The sequence below is a fragment of the Schistocerca americana genome, chromosome 1, assembly GCF_021461395.2.
Source record: "Schistocerca americana isolate TAMUIC-IGC-003095 chromosome 1, iqSchAmer2.1, whole genome shotgun sequence".
Classification (NCBI taxonomy): Eukaryota; Metazoa; Arthropoda; class Insecta; order Orthoptera; family Acrididae; genus Schistocerca; species Schistocerca americana.
The window spans coordinates 815,546,994-815,561,053 of record NC_060119.1 but is presented as its reverse complement, the minus strand read 5'-3'; the positions used below and the strand labels follow the sequence as shown (position 1 = coordinate 815,561,053).

At 47.3% G+C, this 14,060-nt stretch overlaps 1 protein-coding gene across 1 annotated transcript in view; it reads left to right on the top strand.

The window, feature by feature from the left end:
* The window catches only part of LOC124594371 (homeobox protein SIX6-like), a 167,035-nt gene that overhangs the window by 117,901 nt on the left and 35,074 nt on the right, over nucleotides 1-14,060 (top strand). The gene's annotated exons all lie outside the window — the stretch shown is intronic.

Below are 14,060 nucleotides of genomic sequence, written 5' to 3'. Positions count from 1 at the left end.
CGGAACACAGTTTGGAAAACCCTGATCTGATGGAAGCCAGACAGAAAACATCGGAAAATGCCCAGCAGCAACACAAGATACACTCCTGGAAATTGAAATAAGAACACCGTGAATTCATTGTCCCAGGAAGGGGAAACTTTATTGACTCATTCCTGGGGTCAGATACATCACATGATCACACTGACAGAACCACAGGCACATAGACACAGGCAACAGAGCATGCACAATGTCGGCACTAGTACAGTGGATATCCACCTTTCGCAGCAATGCAGGCTGCTATTCTCCCATGGAGACGATCGTAGAGATGCTGGATGTAGTCCTGTGGAACGGCTCGCCATGCCATTTCCACCTGGCGCCTCAGTTGGACCAGCGTTCGTGCTGGACGTGCAGACCGCGTGAGACGACGCTTCATCCAGTCCCAAACATGCTCAATGGGGGACAGATCCGGAGATCTTGCTGGCCAGGGTAGTTGACGTACACCTTCTAGAGCACGTTGGGTGGCACGGGATACATGCGGACGTGCATTGTCCTGTTGGAACAGCAAGTTCCCTTGCCGGTCTAGGAATGGTAGAACGATGGGTTCGATGACGGTTTGGATGTACCGTGCACTATTCAGTGTCCCCTCGACGATCACCAGTGGTGTACGGCCAGTGTAGGAGATCGCTCCCCACACCATGATGCCGGGTGTTGGCCCTGTGTGCCTCGGTCGTATGCAGTCCTGATTGTGGCGCTCACCTGCACGGCGCCAAACACGCATACGACCATCATTGGCATCAAGGCAGAAGCGACTCTCATCGCTGAAGACGACACGTCTCCATTCGTCCCTCCATTCACGCCTGTCGCGACACCACTGGAGGCGGGCTACACGATGTTGGGGCGTGAGCGGAAGACGGCCTAACGGTGTGCGGGACCGTAGCCCAGCTTCATGGAGACGGTTGCGAATGGTCCTCGCCGATACCCCAGGAGCAACAGTGTCCCTAATTTGCTGGGAAGTGGCGGTGCGGTCCCCTACGGCACTGCGTAGGATCCTACGGTCTTGGCGTGCATCCGTGCGTCGCTGCGGTCCGGTCCCAGGTCGACGGGCACGTGCACCTTCCGCCGACCACTGGCGACAACATCGATGTACTGTGGAGACCTCACGCCCCACGTGTTGAGCAATTCGGCGGTACGTCCACCCGGCCTCCCGCATGCCCACTATACGCCCTCGCTCAAAGTCCGTCAACTGCACATACGGTTCACGTCCACGCTGTCGCGGCATGCTACCAGTGTTAAAGACTGCGATGGAGCTCCGTATGCCACGGCAAACTGGCTGACACTGACGGCGGCGGTGCACAAATGCTGCGCAGCTAGCGCCATTCGACGGCCAACACCACGGTTCCTGGTGTGTCCGCTGTCCCGTGCGTGTGATCATTGCTTGTACAGCCCTCTCGCAGTGTCCGGAGCAAGTATGGTGGGTCTGACACACCGGTGTCAATGTGTTCTTTTTTGCAGTTCCAGGAGTGTATATAGCTAAGGACTGTAATGCATGGAACTATTAGAGGTGACCTTTGTCCAGCAGAGAATGTCGAACGGCTTATGATAGTTAAGTAAAAACCTTTCTTTTTATGCAGCTAACGTCAAGTGAATGGAAGTGTGTGTGTGTGTGTGTGTGTGTGTGTGTGTGTGTGTGTGTATGAGAGAGAGAGTGAGAGAGAGAGAGAGAGAGAGAGAGAGAGAGAGAGAGAGAGAAAGAGAAAGAAAGAGAGAGAGACAGACAGAGACAGGAATAGGAGGAGGGAAAGAGAGACAGAGTATGTCGACTCTTCCAAGTTAAGCTGACATAATATTTCGACGTTGCAACTGGCTGTCATATTGACTTCAAGATACGGCTGCAAATCCGAGAACAGTATAACAAGTTATTTCACAGAGATAAATTATCATTATCTTCATCTGATAGCTCTTCATTCGCAACGCGAAAATCGCCCGGACTGTGTTCAATGCCACTAGGGCATAATATGTGCATACTGAGGGGTTGCAGTGATAGTGATTCATATGTTACGTCATCGCCTATCGGATGGCGCTCAGGAGACCTGTCTGTGCACCCTCTGCATCAGTAAATGTGCTGTGTTCAGCGATGAGCAGTATTTGGAACATTCATTCTAGGGTGCAACCATGCTCCACGACTTGTACGTCCTCCTGTTGAACAGCTTCATCCATTTGAACGCGATCGCATTATGGGCGTGTGGGAAGTTGGACAGACGTATCGAGCGTATCGTCGGCAGCTAGTGGTCTCGCAGTCGCGTTCTCGGTTCTCGAGCCCAGGGTCCCGGGTTCGATTCCCGGCGGGGTCAGGGATTTTCACCTGCCTCGAGATGACTGGGTGTTTGCGTTGTCCTGATCATTTCAGCATCATTCATGAAAGTGCCGAGATTGGACTGAACAAAGGTTGGGAATTTGTACGGGCACTGATAACCGCGCAGTTGAGCGCCCCACAAACCAAACATCATCATCATCGAACGTGTCGACGCACTGTTGAAAGTGTTTGGCACAGTGTATCTGTGGTGTGTCGTTGCTTTCAGCAGTGGCATATGGAAAATGCCTTCACCTGCAGACCAAGTTCTGGACGTTCGCGTAGTACAGACGCAAGTCAAGGTCGACGCATTCTGGGAGCAGCAGTGGCCGACCGAAAATCATCCGGGCACGTGTTGCACTTGCTGCGTCATCGGGGACCTCTGGGAAACGTCTGCCTGCAGCAGGATTAAGATCGTGTGTGGCTCTGGGCAGCCTACCCCTGACACAGCGATACCGCCAAGCATGACTGTTACGGTGTCGTGAAACAGTTGACTGGAGAATGGGTTAACACTCTATTGTCTCCATTGATTAGAGTAGTTTCCGTATGCGTTCGATTGATGGATGTACACGTGTAGACCTGGTCGATTGCCTATCCCAGAGAACATTCGCCCACGACACCCAGGCTATACGGTGTCCGATGCCATCAGTAACAACTCGCGCACAGTCTCTTATCCCCGTGCTACTGCCATTTCTTCAACAAGAAGGTGTTGTGCTTTATCAGCAGAACCATGCAAGTCCACATGGGCTGCAGCAACGCAAAGTGCTGTCTGTGGTGTACAAGTGACATGGTCAGCAAGATCATCAAACGTCTCGTCAACTGAACACATTTGGGACATGATGAAACGGGAACCTAATCGTTCTCCACAGCTTGCACGAACCATTTTCGAATTGCAACAAAAGACGCAAGGTGTTGGGGCAATCTGTCGCACCGTTTCCATGCAATAATACACGCCTGCGTTGCCGACAGATGGAGAGATGGGGGTTGTGCTGTGTATTGATGCGACTCTTTGGGCACCCTTTAATGTAACGTGTGTTCCATTTGGTCTGAATTTGTTATCATATACCGCTACAGTGATGAACTACCTGTTACCTTACTTGTCAGTAAAATGACTTTGTCGCTGAAGGCGTTGCATTTCTTTCTTTCGACAGTGTATTTAAAAAGTTCCTGGGGCTGCAGTTCACAATCTAACGCACTGTTAATCACTTGTTTTCGTATTGTTTCTGTGTAGAAGTTCTGTACGGTACAGCACGACATTCACATTGTAACCGGCTCTCTCTGCCCGCTTAACAATACTCCCTGTTTGCTGGATACATCAATATAATCCATTGTTACGTGTTTGCTGATGTGGCCATATTCCGCAATAAATATACACTTCCAATCAAAAAAATCTATACACCTCTGTGTAAGGCGAAATTGAACACGACATATCACTACAGGCAGACCTACCAGTACAAAGCGATGTAGAGAGTATTGTGTTGTCAGTAGAGAATCAGTAATAGCTGACTTGGTCTGTTAGTTGAGCTCAGTGATTTCGTATGTGAACTAGAGGCGCTGAAGGAAACGCTAAATGCTGAAGGATATGAACATATTTTACGACGTCATTTAGTGCTTACAGGCGAGGAATATGAAACTTACTGGCAGATTAAAACTGTGTGCCGGACCACGACTTGAACTCGGAACCTTTGCCTTTACCGGGCAAGTGCTCTATCAACTGAGCTACCCAAGCTTGACTCACGCCCCTTCTCACAGCGTCAATTCTGCCAGTATGTCGACTCCTACCTTCCAAACTTCACAGAAGCTTTCCAGCTAGTTCTGCAAGGTTCGCTGGAGAGCTTATGTGGAGTTTGGAAGGTTGGAGACGAGATACTGGCAGAATTGAGGCTGTGAGTACAAGGCGTGAGTCGTGCTTCGGTAGCTCAGTTGTTAGAGCACTTACCCGCGAAGGTCAAAGGTCCCAAGTTAGAGTCTCGGTCCGGGACGCAGTTTTAATGTGCCAAAATTTTTCATATCTGCGCACACTCCGCACCAGAGTGAAAATTTCGTTCAGGCGAGGGACAATTTGGAGACGATGACTAATTGTATCAGCATGAAAATCCACCCAGACATAAAGCAGCTTCTGTAGGCAATGGCTTGTGGATAATGAAAGTCCTGAAATGGACTGGCCTGTCCAGAGTCCCAACCAGAACACAGCAGACCACTTTGGAATGAGTTAGAACGTATGCATGGCTCCAGACCTCTGCGTCTAACATCACTGTCTGTTGTGGTTTCAGCTCGTGAGGAAGAATGGGCTGTCATTTCTCCACAGACATTCAGACACCACACTGAAAATGCCTCCATGAGAGTTCAAAGTGGCACAAAGGCGAAGAGTGTGCACTCCCTTATTAAAGTCCACTAATAGGTGTCCGGATATTGTTGATCAGTTAATGTATTATTCTAAGAAAAAATTCGTCAAGGAAGCCTTTAATATGAAAGACGAAACACGTCTGTAAAGTAAATAAGTATATCACAGCGAGAAAAGTACATTGGAATTTATAAAAATTATACTCTATTGTCGTTACAGGAACTCGAAGATCGAATGACAGCAGAAAGCAAAAATTTCGTAATAGTGACCATCCGCTCCCCTGCAAGTGTAGATTTAAATCACACAAATGGAACATCGTGTATGACTTCACAGGCATCATACTCAAACCCTGGAATGATAAGCACATTATACCAAAATTAGCCACCTCCGGGAGACATCACGATCATACCGTTTAACATGGCCTTCATATTTAAAAATGTCATCAATTTGGCGAGGAAGGCAGACCAATAATGTATTGAGGTTTGCCATATCCAGCGAAAGCCACTCGTTAACGATTAGATTCCGTAGAGCTAAAAAACTGCGAGGATGTTGAGTGGTACGCTTCACTCGCTGGTCAAAATACTCGCATTTTCTGTCATATTAAGATCGGGTAATTTACAGGCTAGTCGATGTGTGATTGGGTGTTTGAGTGTTCGTCAAACGAGGAACGAATGCATGCAGGCCAGCGACACAGTCGTCTTCTTGAAAGAGGTGAATGCCGAGAGCATACTCATAATTCATAATCGAAAATGTAAGTGTCCACAACGTTCCAGTCACGAAAATGGGGAAGGCAGGGCAACACTTGGACAGTGATCACGCTGAAAAATATTCTGGTTCAATTTCCAGGTTCATGAATGAATGCGCCCAAATGGTACCTGCAGTACGAAAAACACTCGCAAAACGTCACAAAACCACCTCTGGCTTCACTGCACCCTCCACACACTGCGGTTTAAAGACCTTATTGGGCCGTTCGTGCAGTCAACGCCTTGAGTCGTTTGAGAAGAGACTAAATCACGACTATTCGGTCCAAACTACACGCCTCCAATCAGCTTTCTGTTTCCTTAGACCCAATGATGTTGCGCAGCTTTAAAACTGCTGTAAGCACCGGCTCTTTGCTAGGTACTCAACTACAAAATTCTACTACACGCTGTTGGTTTGCGACGTTTACTCGGAAACTGAGTGAGATGGACTGCATTTACGAACAGCAGCAACTAGTGTCGGATTGAAACGGATTATTATTGACAAGCTGTGACACTCCGTCTCCGTTAGCTGTCGGTTTGGAGCATCTAACGACAATTGTTTTTATGCCATGATGCATGGTCGCGAATGATACCCCATTCCTTGTACACAAGTTTGCCTGTCCCCGATGATACAACAACAAACCGGTGCAACTTTGATCACAATGTTCCCATACGTATATCCTTTCTGCCGCTCTGTCACATCTGCAAGTCGATTCACGTTACTGCGCTGATCCCATTCGGCCAGTTGCCAACTGCCATGGCTTACGTCAGCGATGGTGTCTCACACGACTGCCTCATAGCAGTTTTACACCATCTACAGCGCTGCAAAGCGACAAACGTGCTCTTTCAAGGTAAAGGGTAAAGTCTGTAGCAAATGGTACAAATGGCTCTAAGCACTATGGGACTTAACATCTGAAGTCATCAGTCCCCTAGGCTTAGAACTACTTAGACCTAACTAACCTAAGGACATCACACACATCCATGCCCGAGGCAGGATTCGAACTTGCAACCGCAGCAGCCGCGTGGTTCCGGACTGAAGCGCCTAGAACCGCTCTACCAGAGTCTGTAGAACATCACGTCACCAGACTACTAGCCTGACTACAAGTAGAGTGTAACCTTTCTTCGCCGCGGTACTAGGAGGAGGAGGATGGCGGGCTTACTGCCCCGGTCGCCTTTTACCTCCGCGAAAGGTCACCGATACTCATTTCATAGCAGCCTCACTGGACCTGGGACCGTCCAACTGGAACGAGGAAAAATACCCAACTTTCCGGATCTCAACACGGGACTCGCTAGACCGCTACGACCACGCTCTTTTAACGGGGCGACCAATACTTCATTTTGTGAGCCTACTACGAGGGAAATTCATCAAATAATGCACCACATTTTTTTTCTCGGTCAATTTCGGTTGAAAAAATGCAGGAATTGCACGTAGTGGAATATTTCCACGTCAGCCCTATAGTTTGGTGAAGTTCCGATAGGTGGTATACGTAGCTTTCAAAATGGCGTCTGTATCGGAGGTGCGTTCCGAGCACAGAGCTTTCATTGAATCTCTTTTTGGCGGAAAACTAGATCATCGTAGATATTCATAGGCGCTTACAGAATGTCTACAGTGACCTAGCAGCTAACAAAGGCACGGTGAGCCGCTCTGCGAGGCGTCCGTCATCATCACAACGAGGTCGCTCAGATCTATCTGATCTCCCGCGTTTCGGCCGGCCGCACACAGCTGTGACTCCTGCAATGTTGGAACGTACGGACGCTCTCATTCGAGGTGGTCGACGGATGACAAACAAACACCTCGCTGCACAATGGACATTTCTGTTGGTAGTGCTGACTCAGTCGTCCGTCAGTTCAGGTACTCAAAGGTGTGTGCCTACTGGCTACCTCGCCACCTGGCAGAAGACCATAAAGAGCTACGAAGGACCATCTGTGCATAATTGTTTAATTGTTTTTGCTTTAAGAGGCTGTTTGTGACAATTTTTTGTGGAACATTGTCGCAGGCAATGAAACGTGGGTTCATCAGTTCCAACCGGAAACAGGTCCGCCCCTGGTAGCTGAGTGGTCAGCGCGATGGAATGTCATACCTAACGGCCCGGGTTCGATTCCCGGCTGGGTCGGAGATTTTCTCCGCTCAGGGACTAGGTGTTGTGTTGTCCTTATCCTCATCATTTCATCCCCATCGACACGCAAGTCGCCGAAGTGGCGTCAAGTCGAAAGACTTGCACCAGGCGAACGATCTACCTGTCGGGAGGCCCTGGCCATACGGCATTTCCATTTTACAGGAAACAAAACGGCAACCCATGGAGTGGTGCCACACCACCTGTCCTCCGAAGAAAAAGTTCAAAGCCGCACACTCAGTGGTAAACGTTATGGCGATGGTCTTCTGGGACTCTGTTTGCCGTCCTGCCTGTTGGTGCAACGATCAACTCTAAAAAGTAGCGTGCTGCCCTGAGTAAACAGAAAAATTGGCTTTAGCGTGTTCGTCGCCACAAAAATGCGAGGGAACTACTACTTCTCCATGACAGCGCAGGACCTCTGACAAGTCTGTGCACCAGGGAGTAGCTCACAATACTTCGTTTGTCTGTTCTTCCAAGGCCGAACGGTTCTGGGTGCTACAGTCTGGAACGGCGCGACCGCTGCGGTCGCAGGTTCGAATCCTGCATCGGGCATGGATGTGTGAGATGTCCTTAGGTTAGTTAGGTTTAAGTAGTTCTTAGTTCTAGGGGACTGATGAGCTCAGAAGTTAAGTCCCATAGTGCTCAGAGACATTTGAACCATCTGTTCTTCCTCATCCATCCTACAGCCCGGATCTCGACCACCCCCCCCCCCCACCCCCCTCGGTCTTCCATCTGTTTGTCCCAATGTCCCAATGAAGGATGCGCTCTGCGGGAAGCAGTACGTGGATGATGGGGCGGTTATTGATGCAGAAAGACGTTCGGTCCAACGTCGACCAGTAATGGTAACATGCAGGCACAGAGGCTCTCCCAGTAAGGTGGCGTAAGGCTATCGGATTAAATGGAGATTACGGTGAGAAACAGGAGTTTGTAGCCAAAAGTGTGAGGAATAGTGTAATGTATTGGAGTACCGAATAAAATCAACCTGCTTACAAATTTAAAAAATCGTCGTCGTGACGGTGGTGGTCGATCGGCCGGCGGCGAGGTGCCCTGTAGCAGGTGGCGGCGTGCCCTTGCAAGGCCACAGGCGGGCCTGCCTGGCCCGGCGTGCCGCGGCGTCGGGTGTCGGCTGCTGCTGCTGCTGCTGCTGCTGGTGCGAGTCACCGCCGCGTGCCGCCGCTATCTGCTCTCCTCCCCTCCTCCCGCCTCTCTCTTCCAGCTCCTAACCACCCGCACTGCCTCGCGGCCTCCCACGCAGCAGCGCCGCAACATTTAGTCCAGTCAACGAAGACCGAGAAAAGTCGAATAGGGGAAAAAATTCGTACTGCAAGTAGGCTGTTTAGGTTTTTATGTTGGTAACGCCACGTAGCGCTCTATATAAAAATCACTGACTGTGCTGTGTGAAGGCTGTGGTTGGTTTGCATTGTTGGAGTATATGCTATTGTAGTGTTGGGCAGTTGGCTGTTAGCGCGTAGCGTTGCGCAGTTGGAGGTGAGCCGCCAGCAGTGGTGGATGTGGGGAGAGAGATGGCGCAGTTTTGAGAGCGGATGATCTGGACGTCTGTCCCATCAGAGACAGTAAATTTGTAAGACTGGATGCCATGAACTTATATATTATGACTTTTGAACACTATTAAGGTAAATACATTGTTTGTTCTCTATCGGAATCTTTCATTTGCTAACTATGCCTATCAGTAGTTAGTGCCTTCAGTACTTTGAATCTTTTATTTAGCAGGCAGTAGTGGCGCTCGCTGTATTGCAGTAGTTCGAGTAACGAAGATTTTTGTGAGGTAAGTGATTTGTGAAAGGTATAGGTTAAAGTTAGTCAGGGCCATTCTTTTGTAGGGATTATTGAAAGTCAGACTGCGTTGCGCTAAAAATATTGTGTGTCAGTTTGGTGTTGATCAGAATAGGTAAAGAGCGATATGTCTGAGTACGTTCAGTTTTGCTCAGCTGTTTGAAAATCAAATAATTTAAGAAGTTTATCAGCACAGTTATTCATTAATTTTTCTAAGGGGACGTTTCAGTACAGTTGCAAATTTTTGTGCAGTGGTACAAAATCCCCACCGGTGAGGTGAGAGCGTTGGGGCTGAGGTTCGTTTAAAGACCACTGTATTGGGTCTTTTTATAATAGTTCGAAAACTGTGAATTCTACCAGAAACGTGTCACAGTAAAAAATTAAACTGCATCAGATTTCCTACAGGGAAGATCCTATTCATTTTTTATCTAGGACTAATACTTTTCGCACTGCAGAGGATGGAAAAATCGCGTATTATTAAGACTTTAAATTTAACGGTCTAAAATCAGTGATTATCTTTAAATAAAGTGGTTTAAGGACAAATATTAAGCCTGCGTTCCACTTCTAACTGCTACAGAGCCGTACTGAGTGACTAATTTTGTTCCGGGGTGTAACAGGAAACAGGGGGGTGGAGTGGGGGGTTAGAGGTGAGAGGGAAGATAGGTCGCTGGATTGTTCTCACGCACTTCCCTCCTTCATAGGTCTGCAGATTGATGAGCGAGCTGGTGATTCCCCACCCCATCTACCCCACTATGTGATTAGAAGCAACTACAGGGTGAAACTTCTTGGCAGATTAAAACTGTGAGCCGGACCGAGACTCGAACTCGGAACCTTTGCCTGTCGCGGGCAAGTGATCTACCAACTGAGCTACCCAAGCACGACTCACGCTCCGTCCTCACAGCTTTAATTCCGCCATTGCCTCGTCTCCTACCTTCCAAACTTCGCAGAAGCTCTCCTGCATACCTTGCAGAACTGGCACTCCTGGGAGAAAGGATAGCGGAGACATGGCTTAGCCACAGCCTGGGGAATGTTTCCAGAATGAAATATTCACTCTGCAGCGAAGTGTGTGCTGATATGAAACTTCCTGGCAGATTAAAACTATGTACCGGACCGAGACTCGAACTCGGGACCTTTGCCTTTCATGGCAAAGTGCATTCTAACTACAGGGTGTTTCACAAAGTTGTACCAGCCCACTGCAGTGTGCCTCATGAATCACTGCGGCGCAGTGTGCAGGCACGTCCGGGTGTGTTTATTTTCCTTAAAGTCCGTGAACACTTCGTGAAATACAGATATGACTATGTGAGCTACTAGCAATACTAATCCATGAAATGCATATGGATAGATTCTACGTAAAACTCTGCGCATTGTTCTAAACTGCTCCAGAGGAAATTAATTCTTAGTTTTCCTGCACGGCATTTGTAGCGTTCTTCCGGGAAAGGCATCTTCCCTCAACACGAGTGCTGCTCAGTTTCAGTATACAGATAGACCATACCTCCCCAGAATTTACTGTCCATCTCTCTTATGTTAGCAGGCAAAACGACTTCAAACGGCTGGAAGCACTATGGGACTTAACATCTGACGTCATCAGTCTCGTAGACTTAGAACTACTTAAACCTAACTAACCTAAGGACAACAAACACATCCATGCCCGAGGCAGGATTCGAACCTGTGACCGTAGCAGCAGCGCGGTTCTGGACTGAAGCGCCTAGAACCGCTCGGCCACTGCGGCCAAAACGACTTGACGAAGCTCTTGGTCACATAGTTCAATTGTTTTCATTTTATTAGCTGAGTACTTATTTGTCGTTGTTAAGTGAGCTACGATGTAAAAAGAAAAGGATCAACAGCTGGACCTGTCAGCTGTCTTCTTCAGTGTAGAACCCGTCTCAGGTGTACCATCTTCTCAATATGTATTCGACAATGATGATTTCATTGCTTCCACTACCACTTGCTGCAATACCTTTCCCAGGTTGAAGAGTATCAAATGCGTACCCCCAGCCTCAGCTTTCCCATAATATGAACTGTTCCAGCGGCTTAAGCTCTCTTCCCCTTCAACAGAAGTAGGTCACATAGGTGTTATAGAAGTTCAGATATATCAACGTAAGTCAAACGTTTTACGGCACAGCAGATCAGTTCTATTCTGCCACACATGTTCACATCCATCTTGTGAGTATTACTGATGTATGATAAGTGGCTCCACTCAGTGCAGCCGATTCGACAAGCGCCAACAATTCCTGAATGGATGGGATTTATACAGCCTACTAGTAGCACAATTAATGACGACAGAAGTGCAGTAGCTCTCAGGTCATTCTTTAATTCACCGCCAAGTGACTACAACGTAATTACACGGCTTTTAAGTATGCTGTCAACGACAGGCAGCAACAAGGTGCCACATTTAACAATCTTGTCTCTTTCGCACCACACATTACTGACAACATCGGACTTACAATTTAACACCTCTCAGCCGTTGTTTATAGGAACGTATTTTACATCAAAGCTGAAAATTACTCCATTATATAAACACGAGCTCGGTCAAGTAATTTTGTCTACTTACATAAGCTAACTAGACAAGAAATGCTAGGGAGGCAAAGTCTGTCTGAAAACTGAAAAACGAGCCGCGTTTGTGTTGGGGAAGTTGCCTTTCCCGGATGAACGCTACAGCCGCTGTGCAGAATGACTAAGTCAGTTTCCCCTGTAGCAGCATAGCAGTGTGCAGAGTTTTACGTAAACTCTGTCCATATACATCTCTTGCATTAGTATTATCAGTAATTCATTAGTCGTATTCGTACTGCATGGAGTGTTAACAGACTTCGTAGAAAATAAAGGCCTCCGGGCATGTTTGCTCGCTGCGTCGGCAGTGATTCACAAGACGCGCTGAGAAATGTTGGTGTAAATTTGTGAAACACTCTGCAGTTGCTTGTTATTACTTAGTGGGGTAGACAGAGTGAGGAATTGCTTGCTCACTCTTAAGATTTCCGGCCTGTGCAGGAAGGAAGTGGATGACAACAGTCCAGCAACGTAGTCTGCCTCGCGCTTCTGTCCCCACTCTACGCCCTCCACATGTTGCACCTCAAAAGTATAAATCTTTTAATATGGCTGTACTGTACTTACCGTGGTACTCATATTTAATATTTGTTCTTAACCCACAGTATTTAACAATAAACTTTAATTTTAAACCATTAAAACAACATTTTTAACAATCTGCGATTCCTATATCCCATAAAACGCGGGAACTATTCGTCCTCCTGAAGAAATGAGCAGGATGTCTCCTGTAGGAAATTTGATGTAGTATAATTTTGTACTGGGAAACATTTTCGCTAGAAGCCGTAGTTTTCGATTTATTAAGAACCTAAAAAGTGGTCTTCAAACGAACCCCCATCAAACTACCACCCGCACTAACACACCCCAGCGGTGGGGATTTTTGGTACCTTGTTCATGGTCCTCACCCCTACAGCTGTACAAAAATTTGCGACTACACGTATTGTTTCCCCTAATTTCCTTCGCTGGCTGGACAATAGAGGTGTGCACCGATGAGGATGTCCTCAGTAATAACCAGTCAAAAAGTCGAGCACATGAAGATGAATGTGTCCGTAAATTGGAGTTGCATTACGCTCAGTCGATCAGCCACTGAGAGACGATCACATGTACTACCGACAGCAAAGACGTCAGTGTAACAAGTATAGGTAACATGGCGTCTGTAGAACTGCGCAGTTTACTTCTCGTAAACGTAGTTTTCGCAAGAGCAACGATTTGATTTGCGGGAATATCCACTCAGTTCAACAAATTTGGCATTATCTAACTAACGGACCAAAGAAACAAACTGTGACTGGGTGTAATATTCTAGACATTGCAAAATCACAACTTTGGGGGTGAATTATGCTCAATGGGAAAACGTTGTTCTATGTTCGTTCGCCTAAAATGGATGTACGTAGAAAAATGTACGCTTTTGAACTAAAAACGAAACAGTCAGTGTCTGTCAATCCGGGAAACTCACCTTCACATCGCAATGCAGTTTTTTCCGTTGAAATGGAGGTAATAACGTTGAGTGAGAGAGACAGTAGGTGGCACGATATAGCATTATCTACCGTGACGCCGAAGGCTCGTCGCGAGCAGAGCAGAATTCGGTGAGCCTCAGATAGTTTAGTGCACCACCAGCGCACACACTCTTGCTCGGAGCTGCGGATCTATCTGCGTCCAATTAGATGTCAGTAATTATGTGGGGCAGCGCAGAGTTTAGCAGCAATATAATGACTGCAATTACATGCGTGTGCCCGCCAGAGCCACGGGTTAAGCCCCCCCCCCCCCCCCCCCCCCTACTGCAGTGTCTGGTTTGACCTAGCTGCAGTTTGGCGACCCCGAGAGAGACCTGCCGCAGGCCGGCGTGAATAGAGATAGCAATATTTTCTGACCTATCGACAACTCGATTTTTCGATAAATCGTGTGAGTGCTAGTCATGCTGACGATGTACTAGATGTAAAATACAAATATTTTCTATACGTCGGATTTCGAAATATAAAAAAAGGAAGACTCTAATTTGAAAGAAAAGGTACCCGTTTCAAAACAGGAAAATATTGTTGTTTTGATTTGTTTTAACAGCTGTCTGTCACTGTTGATTAGGACACGAGTTTTATTTTAAAAAATTGTTTAGTTTCTATAAAAATTTTCATTTTTTAAAGTAAAGGAAATTTATATAGCTGGTTAATTAAATCTATATTAACACAAATATCAGAGGGCACATAGTT